This window comes from Rissa tridactyla, chromosome 2, assembly GCF_028500815.1.
Source record: "Rissa tridactyla isolate bRisTri1 chromosome 2, bRisTri1.patW.cur.20221130, whole genome shotgun sequence".
Taxonomy (NCBI): Eukaryota; Metazoa; Chordata; class Aves; order Charadriiformes; family Laridae; genus Rissa; species Rissa tridactyla.
Window position 1 is genome coordinate 72,366,897 of NC_071467.1, and position 27,056 is coordinate 72,393,952.

At 40.2% G+C, this 27,056-nt stretch overlaps 1 protein-coding gene across 3 annotated transcripts in view; it reads left to right on the forward strand.

The window, feature by feature from the left end:
* The first annotated feature begins 1,733 nt into the window (after positions 1–1,733).
* GALNT1 (polypeptide N-acetylgalactosaminyltransferase 1) overlaps positions 1,734–27,056 on the forward strand; it is an 86,475-nt gene continuing 61,152 nt past the window's right edge. For all 3 annotated transcript variants that reach the window (XM_054190263.1, XM_054190264.1, XM_054190265.1), the window contains exon 1: positions 1,734–2,317. The gene's annotated coding sequence lies outside the window, so the exon portion shown is untranslated. The remainder of the gene's footprint in view (positions 2,318–27,056) is intronic.

A 27,056-nucleotide genomic window follows, 5' to 3' on the forward strand; every position in this document is an offset into this window, starting at 1 on the left:
CTAACTTTGTCTGGACACTTTGTTTTGTTTTGGTTTTTTTGTTGTTGTGGTTGGTTTTTTTTTTCCTTTCCCTGTTTAAGTTCCATTTAGAATATAGGGTTTCTGCCAAGGAACTTGTTAAATATGCTTATAATGAGCACAGCATGGTTTTTGGGTTCTGTAAACAAATACCTCTTTAAAGTTATACATCATTTCGGAGACTTAAGATTCACTCGTCAAGGAAACCCAGTGTTTTCTTCACTGAAACTTTGCTAGTTAGACTTTTTAAAGAGGCCATACAAACTTTGATCTGTAAACTTTAAAAAGCTGAATTTAAGAGTAGGGAAAGATAAAACCCTTCCCAGAATTCAGGTGTCAAAATATATTTTGTGGGGGTTTTGAAGTAATTTTGCTGGCTGTATTGAGCAATCTTAGTACACAAACATTGTTATAGGGCACACGTCTGGCATCTTGATGGTTGCGATGGGCCCCGTAGCCCATGGCCCGCTGCCTTGCTCAGGGGCGGCCGCTGAGGGGAGGCTTGTTACAGCCTAATGAACCAAAGCAACCTGAAAGGAGGTTGTAGCGAGGTGGGGGTCGGTTCCTTCTCCCAAGTAACAAGTGACAGGACAAGAGGAAACGGCCTCAAGTTGTGCCAGGGGAGGTTTAGGCTGGATATTAGGAAAAATTTCTACACCGAAAGCGTTATTGAGCATTGGAACAGGCTGCCCAGGGAAGCTGTGGAATCGGTGTCCCTGGAGGTGTTTAAAACATGGGTAGATGTGGTGCTTAGGGACATGATTTAGATGGTTTTGTCAGTGTTAGGTTGATGATTGGACTTGATGATCTGAAAGACCTTTTCCAACCTAGGCAATTCTATGATTCCGATTCTAACATTTCCTTCAGCCCCGGCTCCTCAAGTCGCTGCTGGCGCGCCATGCTGGTCCTACACAAGCTACGCCGAAGCCATCCGTGTCCCAGCAAGGAGCTGGGAACTGCTTGCTGCTGGTGGCCCCCATCACAGGGCGCAGGAAGGACAGTTTGGTACCTCACGCAGCACTTGCACGTTCCTCCTGGACCAGACCTACATTTAAGGCAACACCCAACGGGGCGCGGCGCGGACGGGTGACACGGGCGCACTCCGCACCTGCTCGCTCACCCCACACCCCGCAACACCCCGCGGAGCCGCAAGCCCTGCTCGCCGCCACCCACGGCCACCGGCGCCCCACACCCGCGGGGCTTGGGGTGGGGTGGGGTGGGGACAGACCAGCGGCGACACGCCGCGCTGCCGCCCGCCTGCTTGACTACAACCGGCCAAAAAGAACTGCCCCCACCCCGGGGACAGGCGGGGAGCGAGGCCACCAGCGCCCGCCAGCTTTGATGCACCGGGGCGGGGGGTGGTGAGGGGTGGGAAGCAGTGGCGGGAATACGCCCGCCCGCCCCACGACACCGGCACCCCCGGGGTACCGGTGTCCCCCCACCTCCCGGGAACAAAGCGGGGACCGAGGCCACCAGCGCCCGCCAGCTTTGATGTACCGGGGAGGGGGGGGGAGGGAGTAGCCATAACCCTCCCCGGGGTACCGGCACTCCCGGGGTACCGGTCACCCCCCCACCTCTCCCCGCACATCCGGGGTACCGGCGGGGCGGGGGGCGCGCGGGCTCCGCCCAGGGGGCGGGGCCGAGCGCGGGGGACGTGTTGGCGCGCGCCGGGGCGGTCACCGCCCCTTTCCCTTGCGCCCGCCCCCCGTGCCGCCGCCGCCGCCCCCGCGCCGGTGATGGGGACGCGGCGCTGAGGAAGGGCTTGGGCGGCAGCGGGGAGAGCGTGCGTGCGGGCGGCAGCCGGGGCGCCGCCGCCGGCAGCAGCGGCAGCGTGCGGAGGACGGGGCATGCGGAGCGGGCGCCGCCGGGGGGCTGCAGCTGTGGGCTCCGCGGCGCTGAGGAAGGAGGCGGCGGCGGTGGTGGTTCCTCCGCCGGGCTCAGTGTGACCGCGTCGCTGCGCCCGGCAGCCGCAGGAAGAGGGGGGCCGGGGCGGCAGCGGTCCTTCCCCGGTGGCGGCGAGCGGGAGGCGGCGGTTCCCCCGCGGCGGTAAGAGGCGGCGGCGGCAGCCCGGCTGCGCAACGGCGACGGCGGCCGCGCCTCAAGTTGGTGCGAGGCAGCGGCCGCCGCGACGAGCGGGCGGTGGGCGGCTCGTCCCCGTCCCCGCCGCCGCCCGGAGGTTTTACCCGGCGGGATTCTCCTCCTCCGGGCTCCCGGTGACAGGCGCAGCAGCGGCGGGGCCGGCGGCGCCCATTGCCTCCCCCCGACGGTCGGCCGCCCCGCAGCGACAGAGAGGGCCGAGGTGAGTGCTGGCTCCGGGCGCCTCGGGTTCCGCTTCCCCCCCGCTCCCCCTCCTCGCTCCCGCCCCGGGGCTCGGGGAAGGGGAAGCGCCAAGTTCAGGCAGCGCCGGGCTTCTCCCCCCGCGCCTCCCTTCGCCCCTCCGGCCGCCGCCTCGGCCGATCGCCGCTTCCTCCCCGCCGGGCGGCCGGAGGAGCGGGGCGGCCCCGCCGCGGTGCCCGCTCGGCGGGGAGCGGGGACGGACGGACAGAAGGAGGGAAGGACGGGCAGACACAGCCTGCGCGCTGCCTTCCAGCCGCTCCCCGAGTTGCTCTGTGCCGGGGAAAGGGGTTGGCCGGGGCCGCCCGGTTGCTGCTTGCAGGGGGTCGGGCAGCTGCTGGGTGTCGGCAGCCTCCGGGAGCGCCCGTGTGTGTCGGGGGGGGGGGGGCGGGCAGCGGGGCGGCATCCCCGGCTCTGCCTCTCCGCCGCTGTCACGTCCAGTTCGATCGGTTAATGGTTATTACGTAACACGTGGCTAATATTTGAGACTTTCCTCTTATCTGCTGGAATCCGGATCAGCCTTATTTTATTCCCTTTTAATTCATAAAGCTGAAGAGGGTCGGGGAGCTCGGGCTCTGATTCCGAGTAGTTGCCTAAAGCAACTTAGTTTTCATGTGACTTTACCCGTGTTAGCAGAGGGTTACTACCTCCTTCCACTCCAAGAAAGCAGAAGTGTGTGTCCTTCTCCACCCCCCCCCCCCCCCCCCCCCCCGTTTATTATTAAGTCCGGCCAAGTTTCTTTAGGTCCTGCTTGTTTTTAGCAGTCTCGAGAAACTGCTGCTTTGTAAACTTAACAGGGTGAGATACTGAAATAGAAACCGATTTTTGTGCAGCAGCTGCTGAGAGAAATAACTTTTATGGCGATGAACAGGAGTGAACCAGCCTCTTCTGTTTATATAAAGTGATGTTGGCACTATATGAACTGTAAATTAACATAGCCAACAGCTGTACAAACCAAAACTATGTAACTAACCATGTATTTTTATGCACTGCTACTCTCGACTTAGCTCCTTTGCAAAAGCAGTGAAGATCATGCTACTCTGAACACTTGGAACACCACAGAACTCATTTTTCTTGTAAATACAAAGGATTGCTTATATTGGAGAAAGCACTTAACTTTCTAGTGCCAATTTCATCGTTTTCTGTGACTTGGAATGTTGTCCTTGTCCTCCTGTGATGTTGGCCTTTTTTAAGTGATCACTACCACTTTGAATTTGATGCATTTTATCAGGCTTACCTTATCTGTAAAACATGGATGCGCATCAGAGATAAATATTCCTCAAAAGATGGTCGATAGGGAGATTGTGTCAGCGTGGTCAGCTTCAGAAAAATTATACAATGGTACCTGGCAAGGACACGACATTCAGGCCACTTTTGAGATCAAGGTGATAATGATAACCCTTGGACTATATTATTGGATGCTGCCTGGCTTTTCAGAATTGTAAGCTGCGTGAATGAGGATACCTTGTTCTCGTCTACCTTGTTCCTGCAGGAATAGGGCAATTCGAAGACGCTAATGGAACTGTTTTAAAAATACCATGTGATAGTCCTTGCATAGCCTAGTGGTGAGGTGGTACTGTTTCACTTTACACAAAAATCTCCCCCTCCTCTCCCCACCTCAAACTGAATTTGTTCAAATAGTTTAGGAATACGCTATACAGAGAAAGAATGCGGGTAATTTAGAATAAATGTCAATGGCAAACCACTGCTTTAGCAAAATAGTACCCAACTATCCTTTCTTTGTTGTGTACATGTTGGTAAAATATGTATTAGCTGTAAACTTGTTAAATATTTTTCTTTCTTCTATCACAGAAAGAGCGTGATGTTTGTCTTTGGGATGAGGACAAAAAGTAGCTCAAGGGACACTCATCTAAAAATAGGGTACTTCCAAATACTTAAATCATTTGAATGCAATTTACATTATGTTTAGTTCAAGAGGCAAGAGATTCTTGACAGATCTTGCATTTTATATTTTTAGTGCTTTTTCCTGTGTGTGCACATGATGAGTCTCAGACTATCCACCTGTCACAAAAGTTTGATTCACAGGACAAAAATACTGTGGTTTTTGGCTGTGCAGTCCTCCCCAGTCTGTTTCTTTAAGTGTCTTCTATGTGGCAGTGCAGGAATCATCTGTAGATGCACATTGACCTGTATTGGGAGCCTTCAGTGCTCGCAAGGAAAAGGACTGGCCTACAAATTGAAATAGAACTTTTTTTGTGTGTGTATAAGAGTGTTAAAACACCTTTTAGAAATTGGAGTGGTGCTTTTGAGAATGGTGCAGTTTCATACTTGTAAACCAATTGCTATATCAAGAGCTTCGGAGTTCTTTTATTTGTCTTAAATTATTAACCAAAATCTGAAAAGTCTGTAGCGCTGTCCTTCAGGCCAAGTTATAGTGTATGTTTTGCATTCTAGTGCTCTTCAGGATCTTGAGTTTTGAAGTTTGCTTGGAAGTTTGTTTTCTGTGCACGTCCCCCCTGCCCTTGCAGGGCCAACGTGGTGATTTTAGCATTGAAATTGTGGCAGTGGAACTCATTTGGAGTTCATCTAGATGAATAGCCTATGGCAGGTACAAGAAGTGTTACAGGAGGCAGATGCTGAGTAATTCTGTTATGGTATGGGTCTTACACCAATACTTAATAGAAGTAGACTTGGATTCTTAAATGTGATGCTCCTCATCCCAGTCCAGTTTTTTGCCCTTCTTTGGCTGTTGACAGATTCTTTATTATAAATGTGCATTACTTTGAATATTTAATTGTGCATTGTATCAAAAAAGCATACCTCTGAAATGGATACTTCCCACATTCACTGAGCAGTTGTCTTAATTTTTGAGGTGTAAATTATTTCCATTCTATTTACGTTGTTTAGTCTACTTATAACTGTATTTTTTAATGTTTTGTTTTGTGATTCTTTGTATTAGCTGTATTCATTTCTAATTTTCCACCTAATCTAATACCACAGCAGCCTTTTTCGGGTAATGATTAAGAATGAAGCACTGTTTTTATACGGTTTTGCTAGTGTTTGCCACTGCTGCTTTTGAATCCTGGTACTTTTAATTTTCAACAGCTACGTTCTCATACTGAACAGAGATCTTCCTTGAGTTCCACAGGGATGATTGTAATCCTCTTGTTTATACTAGGTCTACTTAATTTAGAAGGTTGCTGATCATACTAGTAATTCTGTCTTTAACTTTCAGTGACACTTCTGCATTTATTGACACTGGATTTTATCTGCCACTGTTACCTGTACATCATGGTTGATTAGCTCCCAGTTGGTTACATTTTTGGTATTCTCTACTTGACTAACCTACATAACTGTTAACTTTTCTACTTTTTTTTCCAGATCATTAATTAATGCCTTTAAATGTTGCTTGCTTTATGGATCCATGAAGCATCCTGCTGCTAACCTTTTGCCGTGTTGAAGTTTGACTGCATATTCATAGTCTAAGCTTCCTGTTTCTTAGCTGGGAATAAAAATATTTAAAGCGAAATACATTTTTCAGATTTCAGTTATATCTGCAGTGTTGTAATCATGGCTTTTACTCAACTTTTAGCACCAAATCTATTCTTGACAGTAGTATTCTAAATTTAACATCTCCAAATAAAATGTTTTAACTGTATTCCTGTCAGTCACAAAAGCATTTTGACACCGTCTTCCACTAATTCTGGAAAAGCATTTTTTCCCTTTTACAGTCTTTCTAGTGTGCTTAGTCCATTATGTGAAATCAGCCCATCATAAAAATCAATGGAATTGATATACTTTTAGCTAATGTATTAAAGAGCTGGCTAACTGCTCTATTATTCACTTTTTGATTGCTTAGATATGGTTTTACACTATGAAATACGAAGCCTCTTAAGGGGCATTTACTTTCGGTTAAATTAGAAGCTTGTGACTTTGAGCACTGCATAAATATTTTGCACATGTACTGTTGTAGTAACTCCCAACTCACTGAGGTGTTCTTACCATGAGATTAACATACAGGTGTGGCTATAATTCAACAAAGGGAACTCCTTTGAGTTCTAAAGCCCTGGACTATGCAGGGCTTTACACCACTACTGAGTGGTGGTTTGTAGTTTCTTGTAGGAAATATGATTTTGATTCCTTGTGTCTTTGTTTGAAGGGCTAATGGAACTGAGCAGTCAACATTAGGAAGCTGTGTTTAGCTGATAACCTCAGTTGTCACTGAAAGCAAATGTGCTTGGAGACCTGGTCAGTTAAGGAAAGGTACTCTTGGCAAGGTGATTTCCACAGATTGCCTCTTGATATCGCTTACCACCCTTGCTTCTGTCATCTGTAAGCATTTCAATCATTAAAAAAAAAATATTTTTTTTCTTCTTCTCTTCTGCCCTTATGTGGCGTGTAACTATGGTATGGTACTTGGTTGTGAAGTGGCTTCAAAACTTTATTTTTTTTTTCCAAGGTACTTGGTTTTGGTATTGGAGTGGTCAACTTGAGTTCTGTGGAATTAAAAAGTTATCCTCAATAGTTAGTGTTTTATAATGCTGCCTTTTCACTGGAATCAATGTCCAATGACCATTGCAATTCTCATTGATAGTTTCAGCTTGTTGATTTATCCTTTATTATCAGATCTTTTCCAGCATTTGAGAGAGATACAGGTAGGGATATTGAGCACTATTCTGCATAATCTGGTGTTCCTTAAGACATTTGTGTGTGTTCTCCTGTGTTAAGTTACTGCTAGCGAAGAACAGAATAAAGCAGCAGCAGTTTGCCACTGTGGAAGTTCAGACTGTGAGACCAGCTGATGTACAGCTGCTGTGAAATTCATCCCTAGTTAAGGAGGGAAGTGTTTTCATGCTTTTTTTTTTTTTTTGTACCATGCTGGTATCAATTTTCAGAAACTTTACTCTGTTAGAAAACTTATCCAAAAGATAAGCCAGTTCAGTGTTCTGCTGTTTGGCTGAAAGAGCTTTAGCATCCTTTGGAGGCAGAACATGTGAACTGCTCTTTTGTTCTGTAACGCTTGTCTTGCTTTTTAAAACTTTGTCCTGTAAATTGCAAGCCAGTGTAATATTGTAAATGTTTTGGAAAGCCTACTTTATTTTCACTAGTGCTAGTATTGGTTAAGCTGTGCAAGTGGTAGAATCTCCGGGAATTTTTTTTTTTGGTGGGATTTCTTACCGTAGATAAACTTGTAGCATTTTTTGTACAAATAATATTTCTTTGTAATGGGGTGTGGTACTATTTTCAGTTGAGTTCCAATATTTCTTCATATAAGAGAATTCCTGATGTGTAAGTGAAGTCATGACAAAATTTGTCATCCCAGTTATGCGGAACAATTGAATTAGGAGAATATTCAGCATCCAAGTTGCCTGTAAAAACTTGTTACAGGCAAGTGAGAGGGTATGTTGTGTTCTTTGACTTTTTTTTTTTTATGGTGCATCAGGATAGACTCCGGAGCTTCTGCTGGTGTTTCCCATCAGCCACAGGAATTATGATAATACCAGAGTGCATAAATATCTCACATTGAGTAGTTCTCCAGGATACAGGAATACTAGCCTCATTTTACAGGCACAACATGAGGAAGGCCAACAGAGCCTGAAGAACTCAAGTTGGAATACGTTTACTTTTCTGTAGCCATGGGTCATCATTATCTTATCTTTTTCCGTGCCATTTAAGCCTGCACTCTGTATGCTAGCAATGCTTTAGTACAAATTGTGAATGATAACCAGAATTACACTGAAAATTAAAAGGGAAGTGATAATGCCAGGATGCTTACAGGGAGAGGGAAACAAATTGTGGTTGTTTTTCTTTTTTTTGGAGCGTTCTGTGAGGAACAAACCAGGGGATGGGAATATTGGTAATGGATTGGAATCAATCGTGAGTGTGTAGAGAGAGATTTGCAAGCGCTCATTGCATATCTGAATGAAGAAGCTGACTAAAAAGCAGAATGAAAAATTGATGAAATGACCATGGACCTCTGTAAAGAGAAAGAGGTATCTAGTACTGGTCTTAATGAGTTGTCCCCACAACAGTATTCTAAAATGAGTTTAACTAGAGTGGCCGGTATGAGAAAGGACTAAGACCAAGCCTGAAGCTGCCTCTTACCCCAGCCAAAAGTGGGTGACAGGCAGGTGTAATTTCTTGTGGTCAGTTCTTACCTTTGCTAGGTGATGCTTTTTTTTTTTTTAACACCCCTAAGCCCTCCAACTACAGTAGGCTTCTGAATCTTCATGTGGTCCAAGTGCAAATTAGTTGGAGGTGAAAAAATAGGATTGGTCAGAGTTGTGCTTTCACTGTACATGACATGTGTCAGTTTGATTACCATTATGAATAATTTAGCATTAAGAACAACCTGGGCCTTATGTGCATATCCTCTTCTTTGTGCTTCTGCATTAAATACATCGAAGAGAGCATGTTCACCAATGGGGCATTTTTTAAGTATCTTTAAGGACTCATTTAAGTTAAAGTAATGGATTTATTTAATTTTCATTCATTGTGTACTCAGGGTAATTGGGATTGATACACTTTTCAAACACAGAAGCCGAATCCTAATTCTAGATGCAAAACTGAGCTTTGACTATTGTCTCTAGACAGTACTTCTGAAAGAAATTACTTCAGTTTCTGCTGATTGGACTACCAATTTGAACGTCCAGTTTGTGAGTTAGTGACTGTCATAAAGAAGTTAAGGATGCATTTGCACAGAATTCTTTTTTTTTTTTAAGACCACTTTGTGGTTTTAAACTCTACTGTCTATAGTATCATGTGAATGAAATGAAAGTCTGCCATCTTTATCTTTTGAAAAATGGTTGAAGACAGCACACCAGTGCGGTCCTGCTCAAAAAGAGATACTTAGAATAACGGATATACTTAGAAGAGCCAAAAAAACCCACCCCTGCAAGCAGTGTGTGACTTTGTTCACACCTTTTCCAATATAATCTTGCAATTTTATCACTGATCAGAAGTTCAAGAAATATAGGACTTAAGTTAGTAATAGTTTAGTAAACGTATTTTATTTTCCGTTTTCAAATTCTGGAGATAGTGCAGACATGTACACATCATATTACAAATATTAAGCTTCCTAAAGTGCAGCAGAGGTACTACAGTTTAAATACATTTATTTGTAATATATATTTCAAGAAAAATCAAACTCACCCCTTAAGACCCTCTGCCTACACAGAGGGGTTATAAAATTGAAGTCCTTTTTCAGGCTGACATTTCTAAGTATTTGATTTTGTGGTTTATTATTCTGAATTGAAAGTCTGAGAAACAGCATGAAAAATACAAAGTCGTTCAGTAACTTCAGGGGGCAGGAAAGCGCACTACCAACTACAGGAGCCTTAATGGAGATTAAAAATTACACAGCCTTTGTATTTTCTCACAGACGTTGAAAGGCCTTTAGTTCTTATCATGACTTATTCCTTGCTCCAATGCTGTTTGTGTGTAAAAAGGGTTGCTGATAGGATAGGAAAGTCCAGTAAGTTAACTTTGCATTTGCTTGAGACTTAGCTTTAATTTAAGTATCTGGTCTCTGTGAAGAACAGACTAAGGACTGGTAATGTTTTGGAAATGTGGTCTAAGATAACTCTGGGAAAACAACTCCAAGCTGCTCAGTGGTCCTTTTTTTTTTTTTTTTAACTTCTACTCTGGTTTATTTGGGCACCAAAGTGAATAGTGAAAATAATGTGATAGGAAGGATGCACAGGAATTCTTTATTCTTTGTAAAAGCTCAAGTTCCCTGCTGAAGCAGAACAGAATGGGGCAGCTGCTGATATGTTAAGATGGCATACTCATCAAAAATATTTTTTTAGCTTCAAATCAGTTTTAACGTGTGGCATCACAGATTTTATGAACATTGGACTAAAATATTTCCAAAGTGTGTAGATCAACATCAGCCTCAAGGACTGCTTCAGCTGTGTAGAGTTCCAGAAGTAAACGGTCAATAATCTGGCCTTCAAAATAACTCTAATGTGCTGAGAGCTTAAAAAGTATTGGTAGTAAGCTTTAAAAAAAAATAGTGTTTGTTATAGGTTTTACATGCTCTAAAATCTGTATTTGATGTTCGTCTGTGAATAGATTCATTGAATTGCTGAGAGCTGCATTACTATTTTATCAAGTCTAAAATAATTTGTATGTTTGTAGTTGAAATACTACTTTGTTGTACAGAATGTTAAAGAATGAGGCAAAAATTGGTACCATGACCATGCAGACACTCGCAGACTCCTGCAGAAAATACTAAACAATCCATCAACTCTTGTAAAAGTGTAGTTGGAAGAAAGACACCTAAATGCAGCACAGCGGAATCAGAATTACTCTGAGAAAAGCATCTGAAAAATCATCACTTATATTTAAAAGGCATATGGTACAGTTGTTAAAAGTTGAAGGCTTTTTTTTTTATTACAAATTCAAGTACTATTTCATAATTTTGTTCGCATTATTCTGCTGTGGTTTCATCTGACTGAATGAAAAAAGGTGTTTAAAAAATATGAGCAATTCTAGGAGTCTACTGAGTAACCAGAACTGGTTAAAATGCTTTGAAGCAATGTTCACCATGTGAATGCAGACTCAGCACAAAACTTTTTTCTCTATCAAAATATGCTTGTCAGGCTGTATATCTAATTTGGCACTGCTGTTCTAAATCATAAAAATGTTATATCTGCAGTAGTTAAGTTTCAAAAATGTAAGATAACCAATGCCCAAAAGAAACCAAGTAATCTTGTATATTGAACTTGTTACATCTTTAAACAGAAAACCTATAAAACCCAGAAAAGATGACCCTTGTTTCTGGGAATGATTTGTTTTCTTTCCTTCCTTCTTTATGTTTCTTTCTTTTAGTTCCTTTTGGATTTTGCAGAGTTGTCAAATTGCACATTTTATTTTGTCTTTCCATGTCCAGGAAAACTAATCACTCTTCTTCAACCAGTTAATGCTTGACATCTGCTGTGTGCAAGAAACCAATTGTCCCAATCTCAGCTGTGATCTGATTCACAGAAGTACAATAATATGTAATTTTCTTGCTTTGGATTATATCAAAGCTTTCTTATGCAGTTTTTGACTATCATGACTATTCCTTTTTTTTCCCAAAATTGTGCTTTCCCAAACACACTGAGAACTTCTTAGAGCTGAAACAATGGTTCTCTATATTTCATGAGTGTTATGTGTATTTGAAAGACATCTAAGGACTCTTTTTAACCACATTTTCCTCTTTGTTGAAAACTTCATAAAATATCTCAGCTTCTGCCAGGAAACAATGCCTTTTATTTTTTTTATAGCATACCTCGTGTTATTCGCAGTAGCGTAGCAGAGCACTGAGTTGCAGTCACTAGTTTGCACTAATCCACTAGTTTGGATCACTAGCATTTTTAAACAAAGAGTCCACAATGGGATGGTTTTTAAAATGAGCAGGCTTGCTTTATTGCCATTTCTATTCAGAAGAGCCCAGACTCAAATAGCATGCAAGTCAGGCACCGATTTCCAAATCGAATGTTTGACCTTGGGATCCTCGTAGCTAAATTTTCAATTCCGAGGCTGTAAAAATATTTGATACCATCTTTCTTATAATCAAACCATCTTTTGTTGTGGAGGCTAATGAAATTATGAATCACTACTGCTTCCGTCTGCAGGGATGAGCTGTAGAGTTTATTTCTACAGAGCAGAAATAAGAACAATTTCTTGTTATTCTAAGAGACTGTTTGCTTCTGTATCTGTCACTTGCAACATGCTGGCTAATTGTTAGTTTAAAATAGCTCTTATCAATTACTGTTGTAGCATACTAGTTTAACAGATTTCCATAATTTGGGATTTCTCCATTTCTTCCATTTGTTTGGGTATGTAACGAGTGGTTGGATCACTCGTTAAAAATCTTGAATTTAATGATTCAAGAATGGGAGCAGATAAATGCATCTTAAAAAGTCAAAATAATAGATATTGCTAGCCATTTGAGTTTTTTGATACCTACTTTGACGTGTCTAAGAGACCTGGCTGTCTGAAAGTGAAGCTCAGCCTTTTCCAGAAAATCATAACTCTTTTTAGTGTAACTCAAGTATTTCAGAAAAGAAAATTACCTCCAAGTGAGCTTACTGAGAATGTTCATTTTACTGTACTGGAGCTTGGAGTATTCGGAAAAGGTGTGAGGTCTTGTATTTTCCGTTGCGTGTGAGTTCTTGACATAATTTAATTTACTAGAGATATTTCAATGTATTTTGAATAACTTACTGAGTTCCTTTGCGTTTTAACAATGTATGAAACCGTTCCATAAAAGGTAAACTAGGATATGTCAGGAGAGGGAGACAATACTTATTTAAGAGCAAAGTGACGACTGGCATCTTTGAAGTAAATTGAAATCTATTTATGGCTGGGCATATTGAAGAGGAAATGAACACAGTGGCCTGAGTGACACACACTGTATTTAGAGGGTTCCAAGTCTGAGTCTTCTGGTTTGGGGGAAAAGGGATTAGCTGGACTATTTGGTCGTGGCTGGAACTGCTGCCGCTTTGGCATCATGGACATTGTCATGGGCTGAGCAGTCCCTTTCAGATACAAGAAGGAGAAAGTTTAGCCAGTCTTATGCAAACAGTTGTTGAAGAATTATCTTCCTTTTCCAAAAGGGATTTGCTTCAGATATAAGGAAAAAAAAAAAGTATTTATTTATAAAAGCTTGTATGCTTATGAAGGAACATAAACTGCAAGCTTATAAAGTTGTATATATAGAGACTAGAGAAATTTTAAGAGACTTCTATCTTAAAACAGTGTATATGCCTGAGACTCTTTGTATCTACTGTAAAAGAATGTAATGGAAGAAATACTGTTTTCTGTTCATCTTCAAAAAGAATGCTTAATAGAGTTATAAATAAATATTTTTACATGGATCTTTCAGGAGAGAGGAAAGTTAAAGACACAACTTTAATACACAAAAAGTTTGAAGGACGTCTGGAAAAACTTGATTGCACTTGCTTTGGCCGCATCTGTATGGATCAAATGTCCAGTCTTCAATTGACGGAAGGGGCATTTCCCCGGCCATACCGCTGCTGGCTGGCGTTCTGTTCTCTGCCTGCAGTTTGTCTTTTTTCTCGTTGTGTTATCAAATATGGTAACATCATGCCCTGTGGTAGTCTGAGTTATAAAAGCTAATAGTGTATTTGGGTGAATGCCTGCCCCAGCCAAGCATCAAAAAATCGCTTTGGCAGGAGTGGAAGAGTTGCCTTTTGACACAGTTTGATCTCCTGCGCTGTTCACCTTCAGCCCTCCATCGCTCTTCCCCCGCATGTCCCCCACCTCCCCCCCAGTTTGTAGGCTGCTTTTAGTCATACAGTCAACGTGCAAAAGCCCTCGAAATATTAAGTTGTCACAAGTTTGTAGAAAACTGATGCTGAGGAAGAAGGCAGACAACCCAACAGCTCAAGGGTTGCCTGCTCTTTTTCTAGCCTGCCAGTTCAGCAGTGAGCCATGTTTCTGACTGACCAGATGGCATACCTCAACCTTGGAACAAGCCCTGGCATGTGGTATCTCTTGCTGGTCTGGTAATTAGGAGACATGGGGAAGATATAATAGTATCATGTGGGGAATGGATGTTGTGGGGGTGTAGGACTAAAGGAGAGCTCGAAAGGGGCAAGAGCAGCAAGGCGCTGAGGTTATTGCTGTTCACTGAAATCTATGGGAGATCGGGCCACAAGTTCTGCTTTCCACATGGCAGGATATCTTGGTTTTTAGCAAGGGCTTATTGCAGATAGGCTGTAATTTATTTTTCTAAGGATGGAAATGCCATCAGGTATTTTTCAGTGTGCTGCTGCTCCTGCTGCAGCTGGGCCTTTTAAACTATAAAAAAGTAGCCAGCTGCTGCTACAGCGTAGTTTTTTTTTTTTTTTAGAAGAACCTAGGGCAAAAAGTTAAACCACCTTGGGTTCAGTAATGAGTAGCTGGTCATGTTTCTTCTCCCTGATACAAAGTTTCCACAGTTCACTTATGAACTTTTAAATGTGAATTTGCTGAATGGAGGGGTTTTTTTTGTTTTGTCTTTTTTTTTTAAATGAGAATAGTTTGAAATCTGCTCATAGGAGAAATAATTACCTTATAAAGTGTCTGTTTTGTAGGTATGCTGTCTCCTGTTCTCTTGAAAACCCAAAGAGAACAGCAGGAAAGCAGACTGCAGACAAGATAAAGAGAAGATTATTGTATTGTTCATACATGTAAAGTATGTAAACTGATGTAATTATGGAGTGTGATAACCTGGTTTATTTACTTTGACTACTAGGAGGAAAAAGGATAAAGAAGCTCAATTCACTGTCTTCCTGCCAGTATTTTCTACACTGAAATTAAACTGGATACCTTTGTCTATTGGGAAAACCGAGGTTTATTTCTTAACTGTGACAGCTACTTGGACAGAAGGGTGGTATGAGAAAATTAATAAAGCAACTGTCTGCTCAGACTTTCTTCAAATTCAGTTGTTGGGTATTTAGTCGTGACCTAGTTTCTTTAGCGGACATGTGTTCTACACTGTAGCGTCCCAGAAGCTATTAGGAAAGACTTACCACCTTATACTACAAATTAATAGTATGACCACTTATGATAATCTCTCACTTTCCTATTTGGATGCCACTAAATTATATGATTTTAAGGACTTCATTGTTACTAAAAAATGAAAAGTTAATGTAAGTGTGGACATATTTTTAACATTGTTGTTGTCTATACTTCCACTCCTGTGTTTTGCCTGAATTCTCTATTTCTATTTCTACATATAATACATAACACCATAACAACATTCTTGGCATCATAAAGATAATCATCAAAAGAGTTGGTTGTTTCAAGCCTTCAAATGAGTAAATCATAGGAAAAAGCATAGGTTATCTTTAGGTGTATTTTAACTATTTTTCATTTGTTGCTAATGGTATCTGAATTATGTGTTTATGTTGATCTGCCTAACAGGGATTGCTTTTTTTTTTAGCATATAAATGAAAATTTGCAAACTATATGTAATATAATACATTCTGTTACATCCAAACTTCCTTTCCTTCTGCTAATGTTGCTAGGTCATTGACGTTCTTTTCAAAGCTTTTTAAGGATATGACTGAGTCACAGTGTTGAAATACTGTACTATGAGTTCCTCAGCTTGTAATTATTTCAGTAAATATATAAGCGGTAAATGGTCAAAGGCTAGACCTCTGCTTAAAAAAAATAAAATCTGGTAACGAGACATTGCTTTGTTGAAGGCTGTTTAAAAAGTAGTAGATTGCCTCAAAGAGCAAATGTTTGAGACTGAGGAAAATTGGGACTGGGTGGCATAAGCCATGTTACCAAGCATCTTTTAATGATTAAAAGTAGTTGAGGGTGGGTCAGAATTAGAGTCTTTGGTAACATCTGAACAGCTTTGAAATAAGAACTCTACTACAAGATCCTGTTGATCAGACTAAAGCTGTGATGTCCAGCCTTCCCAGGACAGCTGCACTGGGCGGTCTGAAGGAAGCAATGACATTCCCCTTCCCAACTTTTTAATTGACCACAGCTACAAACAGCACTGGGAAGTCTTCTAGTCAATACTTTCCCTAAAGGCATGTGCTGGGGGCTCCAAGTATAGGCAAACAGGAATTGAGCAAATGAAAACCAGCCGGGGGGGGGAACAGAAGAGTTGGCAAGAGAGAATAAAATGCGTCTTGGTCTAGAAAATAACAAAAATATTTAAATGGCTAAATAGTATCTCCCTAGTTCTTTTGTCAAATAGTGATGGTTGCAGTTATGTAGCAAGCTACGTAGTAAGAGAGAGTTTGCAAATCCAGAACCATTAAGAGAATGCAGAAATGTTGACTTGGGAGAATCTACCTGTTGGCAGGTGAAAATTTTGAGCAGCATGATTACCGTGTTTAGCCAATTTCAGTTTCAGCTTCTTCCTTCCAGCCCCTCTTGACTCTGTCAAGAATAACATTTACCCTTGACATAGGACTTAGTTTCCTTTTTATATTTGCTTGTGCTTTCTGGAAACACAAACCTAAAAAAAAAAAAAAAAAAGGAACATTTTTGTATTGTCTGCTTTCATTTACAGCATAGGGCGCACCGTTATAGCCCTGGGGTGTGTTGTAATAATTGTTGAGAAGTTAGACAAGACAGGTGATGGATTTTGATAAGACATGATGTCTCTTGAGCAAAACATCACAAGGTAGTCCAAACCAGACAGACAAGATAGTTATATAAGAAGTTAAATTTACCTGCTGTCTGTATTCTTGTAGTTTTTTACGTGCATGTGCTGAAGGCAGCACTGAACTTTTAGTCTTTTGTGAACTTTTTGCAATATTCATTCTTGATGAGTAAGCAGGATATTGTTGTTATGGTACTGCAAATCAAATTTACTTTTCCCTTCTGTATATAAGTTTTCCACGAATATGGAAAGTTGATAAGGCTTTTGCTGAAAGGATCATATTTAAGTCATCATCTTTTTATTTAGAGTTTATTTAGAACTTAGTTTCTGGAAGTGTGGAATGCTTTTTTGGTGCAAATCTAAGGGCAATGCTGACAAATCAGTGGTTTGAGTATACTTGGTCTGTGCAACACTTCAGCTTGCAAAGCAAATAACTGTTCTCAGCATTTGCTGTTCTTTTGAAGCTGATGAAGCACTTGAGTGGCTACTTATAAGTTGGTTCTTATTAATTTTATATCCAAGTAATTTGAATCCAAATGTTCATGTATCATACAATGGAAATACAGCTTAGGTATTTTTACAAATGTATGGTCTTCTGTTTTAATGGGAGCCTCACAGGGAGTTAATGGGAAACCCCAAGTTTTCAGTTGCAGAGGAAGAACTTAAAAATGCTTTTTCAGCTGGTACAGCTTCTCTAGTTTAGTTACTAATGATGAATTGGATTTGAGGCTTTAAAAAACATAGTACATTTCCTAATGTACACAAAAAAGTTAGTTGATACTTTCCACATGAGCTAATGTTAAGAAGTGGTTTGCAAAGGGAATGACTTTGTCAAACAGTTGAGCTGAAAGCTGAATGAGTTGGGAGGCTTTGTTTTGGCATATCATGAGGTGTGCAAAGGTGTTGAGAGCTTCCTGCATCCTTGTCTTGAGGTAAAGTTAAACATTTTGGGTTAAGTGGTTTAAGACAGTACGGTACTTTGCAAAGATTTTTCCTATCGTTCTAAAGGAATAAGAAGAATTCGGTGTAGATTGAACAAAAGTAGCACATTCATGTTTTCATTACTTCTTATTTAACTGTATTTTTAAAAGATGCCTTCTTTCGTTTTGGTGCTTGCTGAAGTGTCCTATAGTATAGCATACCTGCTATCAATTAAGATGTTCAGATTATATTCTGCTGTAAATCATAGTGTCTATATCCAGACCTTCCTTTCAAAATAGCGAGTACCTAGCCTACTTGTTACACTATTTTATCTTTAGTAGCTTTGTTTTTAGGGGTTGATTAGGAACTTCTGGATGCATTCTGAAAGCATTCTGGATGCTTTCGTATTGCTACCTAACTTTTGGTGTACACCAGGATGAGCTTCTATATGGAAGATTCCTGTTTTATCCCTTTCTAGAATATTCAAACAAGAAATAATCCTCAACCCTGAAGTAGCCAGGTGGTTTAGGGAAGCAACAGTTTATGCAGCTGATGTCTTTCCAGTTACTGAAAATGCTAAATGGTTGAATTTAATCTGAATAGCTGATGGAGATTTCCAGTAGTGAAAGCTTCTCGGACCCTGAAGCAGCCTGCCAGGTATCACATTAATAATCCTTCTCTCGTGATGTTATGATGTAATTCACAATGTTCCTGGTCCACAGCAGCTGCTAAAGAGGTGTTTAAATTGAGACAGAAAACAGATACAGAATAACTGAAAAACAAACAATTAGAGAAAATAGACGACGTAATTTCCACGTAATGGGCCTGTTGAGATCTAGTGTAACAACAAAAGCAGGTCTCAAAATTTAAGAATTAGGTGGTTAGCTTTGTGAGCACACTGGTCTGCCACTGCGGCTGAAGTAAACGGTCTTTCCAGGTCATTCTTTCCCTTTCTTAGGCACGTATTGTGAAATAGATTGCAAAATTTTCTGGATTGCAGTGCATTTCTGTGCTAAATTAGCTCTAGCCTGTACCCAAATGTGGTGATGTCAGAAAGGAGTGTGGGGATAGAAGCAAATGCTTAGGGACTGGGGAACAGTATTGTGCATTCCTTGTGCTGCAGTGCCGATTTTCAGCATTCTTGACTTTTTTTCTTGATTTTAGACATGATGTGTATGTAAACTGCATATCTTGTCTCCTGCATACTGAAGTATCTTCTGGGTTTGTGCTTGTAAAAGGAAAGGCACTGCAAATAGCTGAGTGGCTCAGCAATTAGTAAACTAAGTGAAACAGGGTGTTTCTAGGAAGAAACCTTAAGATTTGCAGCACTTTTCTGGAAACTGTTTGTTGGATTGCTGCATTGCCAAAGGCTGCATTAAAACAGCAGTGCTTTTTTTAGAAAAGTTAATTCATTGGTTTATTGTTGTAGTTTCCTCATCCTTGTTATGACAGCGTTAATAGGTCTCAGTATTCTGTTTCAACTCCCTGTTACTGATTTTACAGAAAGGGACAAGAAAGAATTTAGGATTGGTATTACTAACTCAATCCATTGTTTTGGAAACTTGATAACGTAATGTTTCCTGTGTTCCTTTGTGGTAAACAAAACTTCCTGAAATAGGGACCATTATCTCACCTGAAGCCAGAAAATGTTTGCCTGCCTGTTTCTACTTAGAAGAATTTTTTTTTTTTGTTTAAAGCGATCTTCCTGCTCTTGCAAATGAGACATGATAGTCATTTGTCAGCTCAGCCAAATTTCAGATACTGTTGCAAGCAGCAGAGCTTTGCCTGGAGGCAGATGAAGATATCCGAAACTAGAATTTCTGTGGGAGGGTTAGTATTTGTGTATGAAGACATATGCTCGCTCAAGCAGTTTGTTGTTTTAGGGTACATATTCTCCTGTTGACACTGACAGACAGTCTTACTGAAATGCTTTAAATCTGGCAGAAGGCAGCAAACCATTCCCTCTTCACTGCCATTTCTTTCCCTCGCCACAAAATTTTTGTTTTAAATGGAGCATTAATATTTTCAAAGAACTGAGTCCCCAGGCCAGACTTTTTTCCTAGGGGAGGTTCTATGTATTACTTCTGTGCTCTAGGCTAAGTTAGTTTTTTTTGGGTTTTTTTGTTGGTTTTTTTTTTTTCCTAAAGGTTTACTTCTATGTGCTGTAAGCTTCCTGTTCCTTGAGTTAAAGTCCTCCTAATAATCAGTGTGTTATTTTAGACTTTGGAGTTATGATATGCTCGTTCACCTCTTAAACAGCTGTCTCTAATATTTCTGTTACTTATTGGGGGACTAGTGTTGTAATGGGTGGTAATATAGGGCTTCATAAAAGCTTGTGGACAAGAATGCAATTTTCTCATTTTCCTCTTTGATTAACAAGTGCTAATTACATCTTGCAAAAGAATACCTCCTATTTGATTTGTGAGGTTTTTTTATGGTTACATTTGTTTCCTAAGTTAGTAAATATGTAAACAGCCTTTTTTAGCTCTGTGTACAGCCATAAATTATTTGGTTTAGAGTAAGGACTCCAGTATTTATATTTCTGTCGCAATGAAGGTACAGAGCTGCATAGACAGTAGACTGTCTCTTATGCCAGAGTGCTGGAAGAAATGATTTCTCAGTGTCTAAACAGACATAATTAGATGTGTGGAGCAGCGGTTTTACTTTGGGGACTTTCTACCACTTCACACTTTGTTTATTATCTTCATGAGAAAATATTACATCATTGAGACTCTTTGTAAATGTTGAGAAGCATTGTGTAAATTTGACATTTGCTTTTGCAAATTTATCAGTTGATTTATTTCAAGTACTGCCAGTTGTGGATGGCAAGTCTTAGGATCTTGCTTAGATACCTCCCCCACCACCACTTTTCTCACTGTAAGTAATATGCTTTAGTGCACACTATAATACCGTGTGTGACCTCCAAAACAGCTAAGCCTTTGGTTAGAACAATTCTGTAGTTCCATTTCTCTATGTATAGGACAGATTGCTATAATTTTATTCTTCCACAGTTGCCTATTGCCACTTGCAAACTGATTTCTTGTCCCTCGTAAGGTTGAGGTTGTGATCTTTTAAGCACGATTAAAGCAGTATATTTGAATGTCCATAATTTTGCATCCCTCTGATCATCTCAGAGGTAATGGGAAATATTTGTTATCATCTCACTCTCTGTAGTTCCATTAAAAGTTATCAGTGGAAGTGGAGAAAATGGGTATGACAATAACTCAGGTACATTTTTTTTTTTTTTTCCTAAACTCTGTTCTCCCACACCCTCCCCCTGTAAGCTTTCCTACTGTTTTGGTTTTTTGTTGGTTTTGTTTTGGTTTGGGTTTTTTTGTTTGTTTGTTTGGTTTTGGTGTTTTGTTTTTTATCAGACAGAAAGCAAGAGGTTACAAATTATTCAATTGAGATGATACCTGAGAATATAGCAGGTAGCTTTCCTGAAGCACTCTGCTCAATGTTTAAGAAAGCATTGCACCATAGGGCGTACAATTTTACTGAACATTTGAGGGCAGCTGTGGTTGATTTTAATGTAGTTATGTATTTAACTATTTTGTATTCCTAATTAAATAGGATTTTTTTCATCAGTAGGTCTGGGAACTTTTTTCTGATGAGTCAGGGAAGACTAGAAAAGGTTAAATAGAAAGCATTGTCTTTCTCGGTTAAAGAGATCCTATGTTTGTCATGTACACTTTTTCTAGCAAACACCACTACTCTGAAAGTGGAAGTTGAGCCATATCCATAACAACTAAATGGAGAAATCCACTTTCTATACGTACGCATCTATATAGATGGCTGGGTTAATGCCATTTGGCACACTGGAGGGAGTTGGTGAGTCTGCCTAGTTGCTGCTGCTTGGTTTAAGGCTGTTGCCATACACACATTTTTTGAGGAAGATAACTATTTGAGCTGTTACAGTAAGCAATAATTATCTGATGTCTCCTGACCTTCACATGACTTGTGGTGAAGAGTTGTCAGTGAGGTCCAAAGTCAGTGGTTTGTGTACAGGAGATGCGTTGTCTGTAATGTCAAGGATTGTGCATCTGCTGCTGGTCCAACCTGAGCTCTCACAAGTAGGGGGAGAGAAGACAAGACTGGGATTGGAAACTACTGTGGAATAGGATAGGAAGATGGAGATTTTGAGGGGGACGTACAGCTCAGTCTTTAAGTTTTCAATAGCCTATTACAATAGAAATATTACTGAAAAACTACCCACTCTTTATAAACAAACAAAATGAGCGGAAAACTTGTAGTTGACACTACATCTTATTTTCTTGACTTCTGGGTTCCTTCATAGTGAATGCTTTGTTAACTGAAGGAGCTGAGAGGTGTCTAATGCATTTTGCAGCATGGCTCACATCCTCCATATGAATCCGTGCTGGTTACTTTGCATACTTGTGAAACAATGAGGGTAGTGTTTCCTGGTGGCTGAAGAGAAGGTGCAGAGGGTGTCTGCCAGCTCGCAGCAGTCAACACACAACTCTTTGTTGATAGTCCCACTGAAGGCGAGCATGCCTGGACCATTGATGCTCCATGCTCATACTTAGGGCTGATGTACATTAACGCTATCAAGATAAACTGGTTTTGCTGTTTGCTTTACTAATGTTTTTAAATCGTGATAGTTAAGAAAGACTTCCATCGGCTTTACGGACCTGTAGTTTGTTTTTTGTCTTTCTAGGGAGCAGTAGTAAGGTTATGAAAGATGGCTTTTATCTTTTTCAAGTTGTGCAATTCTGTGTAGGTATGGTTTGAATGAATTATGAAAAAGATATTCCTTACAGTCCAAAGAGATTTAGTAATGATGCTGAATACGATAGTAGAGACGTTTTGCTGTTCAGAGCAGTAGATTGTCTTGTATTTGTATTTTTTTTCCTTGTGCTTTCCAGCAGCGCAGTACTCAGCAAAGCAGAAAATTAGCTTTTTTTTTGTCTTGGAAAAAAAACAAACCAAAAACCAAAAAAAAAAAACCAAAAAACACACCCACCAACCCATGGGTTCAACCACTCTTGGTCCCTTTTACACACTGCGAGTGTTGGCTTGTGTTGAGTTAAGCCAGTGTCCCCAGAAGGTGGCAGGAGGTCTGTGAGAGGAAGGTTGCATTGTTTGCATGGCTGCACTTGCTAGAATTGTTGCTTGAACTATTAATGAAGGCAAATAAATGTAAGGGCACACACTTTAGGTGTCAGCTGGATTGAAATAACTGTTACCTTGACAATTTTTTATAAGTTTTGGGGAGACAGTATGATAGCAGTATGTGCTTTACACCTGTCGAACATATACCTGTGTTTTGCTGATTGTTTTATAAATTATGCCCGTGAATCTTATTTTTTTTCTGACAAATTGCATGCAGGAAAAAAACTTTGGATTGTCTCCATTAACAAAGACTTATTCAAATGATTATTTCCCTTGCTGTCTTTCTGTATAAGATAAAGCCATGGAGACTTATGGAATAAAACTGTGGTGGCTTTGTTGTATGCTCTTTTTTATATGTATTGTTGGTCACTTCAAGACCAACAGGTAGAAGATGTGGTTTTCTCGGTGTTATAACTCTGTTTTCTCTGGAGTTTCATGGCAGGCTAATAATTTTCTTTCCTTTTCACTCTTTCCTCTTCACTCCCTTGCTCTGACGTTTCTGACCATGTACAGGGTCATACCACTTCACTGAGCTGATGAAATGGTGTTGGCTACGTACCGTTGGCAGCTGTATGATTGCCTGTGTATGGAGGTGTGTCACTGAGTAAACAGAAATCGACTGTACAGACCGGGAAGATAATGCATGACTGAAAAAAAATCATACAGTCAATCCATATTATGTTTAGGAAGAGGTGAAAGTGGTAAGTGGGATAAAAAGTGACAATTAGGAATAGATATTTCATTGTGCATAAGAAGCTCTGCATGATTGTTGCTGTTATTAACATTAGATGTGTCAGAAGGAAGTTCTTTGAATAATAGGAATGCAAATATTGAAATTGTTCAGTATAGACACTTACTTCAATACAAGACAATTACATTTTGCAGTCTGCAAACATTGTGTCTGTGAATCTGGTCAGCATACCAGAGTGGCGGGTTAAAATTTGTTCAGGTTTAAATAAAAGCTCAGAGTATTGGATTCCCCTGAGAAGTCAATTTTCAAAAAAACCTGTCTTTGTTATTAGGTACCACTTGCAAAAGCTACAGCACACACTGTGCAGAGGGTCTGCTGCATGTGATGACAGAACATTTAGCTGGTGGTAATGGAGTATAAAACAGGACAGTAAAAATTATTGGCAAGGGAGATCTGTGCCTAGAATCATCCTTATCTAACTTTCATCCTGTGAAATATTTGAAATTGATGTGAGAACTTCTTATTAACAGAAGCTGCGTGGATTCCAAATTCCAAAATCCTAGCTCCAACAATTTCATTTAAGTCTGTAGGCTGTTTGTATATAGAGTTTAAAGCCGAGGTAGTCTTCAATTTAAATTGTGTAGTATCGTAACATTGTATGGAGCATTGAAAGCTAATGGCTACTGGTAGCCTTAATCTAAGTAGTCATAAATGCTATTGCAGCAGATGCTTTCTTGGTTTTGTTCACCTACATATCCTGTTATTGGTCCAGGTCTCCTAACTCACTTGCCTGTCCACATCAGCAGTGTGTAGGTTGTTACTTTTTGGGGGTTACTTAGGATTCACTCTAAGAAAATGAAAGGGCACGGTGCATCCTCTTCACGTTGTTTGTTTGGGTTGGTTTTTGCCTGTTTCTGGCTAAAATGACTTTTGTTTCTAGTCAGAACCATAAGAAAATCACCAGCCAGTTCTGTGTGAATACTGTGCCTTAATTTGTGTTCCTGCCAGGATATAATGGAAAATACAGCTAGAGTAGAAACACACTGGAGGGATGTAGTGACAGGTAAGACAGTCTGCTCTTTGAACATGCATTTTAGGGAAGCAAATTTGGAAGGCTTATTGTGAAGATCAGAAACGCACAATCAAGCCAATCTAACTTCCTCTACAACAGGAAGCTTGTGGACTGAAGAAAGCCATATGTGATACTCTTACAGAGCAAGCTAAGGAAACACGGCCTAGATAAAAAAAGCTATTTTAGGATGTGTGTAAAATCATTAGGTTAACAGTGGCCAGAGTTTTATTTTTCAGTAGTTCACTTTCAGCAAGGGAAAGCATATTGTATGGGATTTTGTGTAGCTGTTTCAGCTTATTGTTCTTGTTCATGAACTGGGTAATGGAATACCATATGGTTATGAAATATGAAGATAAGATGCGCTTGGAAATAAATGCAGCTATGCAAAACTGGGATTCAGAAGAATCCTGAATGTTGGAAAGATGGCCTGAAAGAATAGTGATGTAGAAGAATAAGTGAAATGCTTTACATTTAGGTCAAAATAACATAAAATAAAAGATGGAGAGCAACTGTTGAAGTTGTTCCTGCCACCCCATTTGCCACCTCGATCTAGGGCAAACCATGGATTATGAAATGAGAGTTAACAGTGCAGCATTGTTCAGAAAGAAGAGGGGTGTGTGTATATTAGCATGAATAGATGCTGGTATAATCTGAAGGACATAGAGTTGAACCTTCTGCTCTGTTCTGTGTTGTAAGGTCAAAGTACTGTATCAGTTTCGGCCATTGTACTTCAACAAAGATGTAGGCACAGTTAATTTGCCTCCAGAGGGTAATGGTAATGGCTGGCAATTTATAAAAGATGGTACGTGTAGAAAGAATGATTGAATTGGCATTTTTGTAACCCAAAGAAAAGATCAAGGGAAACGATAAGCTTTTAAGTGTGTGGAAGCTCACTACAAAAAAGCGAACATCTGCCCTTGGTAGATGTGCCTTGCTTACTAATGGCAACATGGACCATTCTCTGTGTCTTGCTCTCATTGTTTGCTTTTTGTTTGTATGTTTTATAAGAGCTCTTTCTGTCCAGTATCTGGACAGCACTGAACAAAAAGCTTGTCATCTTAGGATCCTTTGAAGAACTATATAAATTAGCAAAATTGCTAAAAGGTGGATCTTCATCTAACCAGAGAGATGTATAGATAGACACTTCAGTTAAAACTCTTGAGCGGTTAGAAAAAAACTTGCTCCCAGATTTACCAGCCACTTCATCAGTAATGGACTAGTTTCCCCATCTGTTAAAAATGGGTCATGTTCTCCACCCCTGTAAGGCACTTGATTTTTACTGAAGAAAAGTGATATAAAAAAAGCTAATTTAACATAAGCAACACTGTTTTTTTTTTTTTCATATTGCATATCACAGTGCAATGTGTAGAGCCTAGTCATATATATCATAGAAAACTGCGTGTTTAACCTTCTTGAAGGTTGTGACTAATTTGCTTTGATAAAGGCGGTTGGGTCTCTTCAGAATTATGTCATGATCTCTTAATATTTAACTTTCAGAAAGGTAACAATCATGTGATTTATTTTAGGTGTCCTCCTGGGTATGTCTTGGGTCATCTTGTGAATCCGTATTTTTCTGGCCCTTTGAAACCTTCCTTTTTTTTTTTTTTTTTTTTTTAGATTTGGCAAAAATAGGTATTATTTCAGGGAGATCCTTAGCCAGTTCTTCTAAAATTCAGCCTGTAAGCCACTTCTGTGGATACAGAACTGCTTACTATTCCTACATCAGTATTTTGGTAATCTATCCTCAAATGGAGAACAAAAAATTAAGAGTTGAGGCATTTTCCCTTTCTACTTTGTTATGCAAAAAAAATACGAGAAACTGCCAAGTATTATACTTACTTCACCTGCCTCAGTACTGGAGTAATAATTTGTTTCAGAATAAGCAGTTGATAAACATCTTTTCTATCACTGCCAATCTTAGCTTTCCTTACCATGTATTTCCTCCATACTGTCATGTTACCATAGTGTTGGCATCTTATTTTTTCTCCTCCCTTGTACATAATTTTTCGTCTGGACAGGTAATATATAAAGCTAACAGTTTAAACAGGTAGAGCAATGAACTTGAATTAACTTGGTAGCCTCATATATAATGTAGCAAATACAACACATAAGCTCATAATATATGGCAAATATTACTTAAGCGCAGGCAAGTTGCAGTTGTATTAAAAATTTAAAAAATCTGCTTTCTTGTCTGTTAAGATATTTTGTTTATTTTTCAGCTGCTCAGAATTTCCTTCAGAAACTGCTGTATTAACAGGGTAGAGGAAGAGATTTGAAGGAATGCATTCAATATTGCTAAAATGTTAACAGATAACACTTGGAAAGGCTCAGGCATCATTTTTCAGGTGTCACTTTTTTTTTTTTAGAAGTGAAAAAACATTACTTAGGCATCAGGTCTGTGTTAGTTTAATAACACTTTTTTTTTTTTTACAAAAGCTGTCATTATAGATGCTAATGTTTAACTTGTGGGCGAGAGATGAAAGAATGTGGAAAAAATCCCTGCATCTATAAACTAGGATATGTATGGCAAAACTTAGTCCAGAAGAATGATCATCTGGGGAGCTGCTCATGTGAATGTGTGCCATTGAGGAGGCTGTTTTTTAGCCTTATCAAGAACAATTCATAGTTTGTTGTGCTAAGCGTTCATGATTGGATAGAGGACGACATATATAGAACTCAAAAATAGATAACTGCTTATTTGGGAGGACAGGCAGTCCTCCCACTTAAATCATATCATCTGAAAGGCTAAAAAATTTTGATGACTTGTTCCACCTCTCCACTCTACCCTGCATATGTTGTTTTCC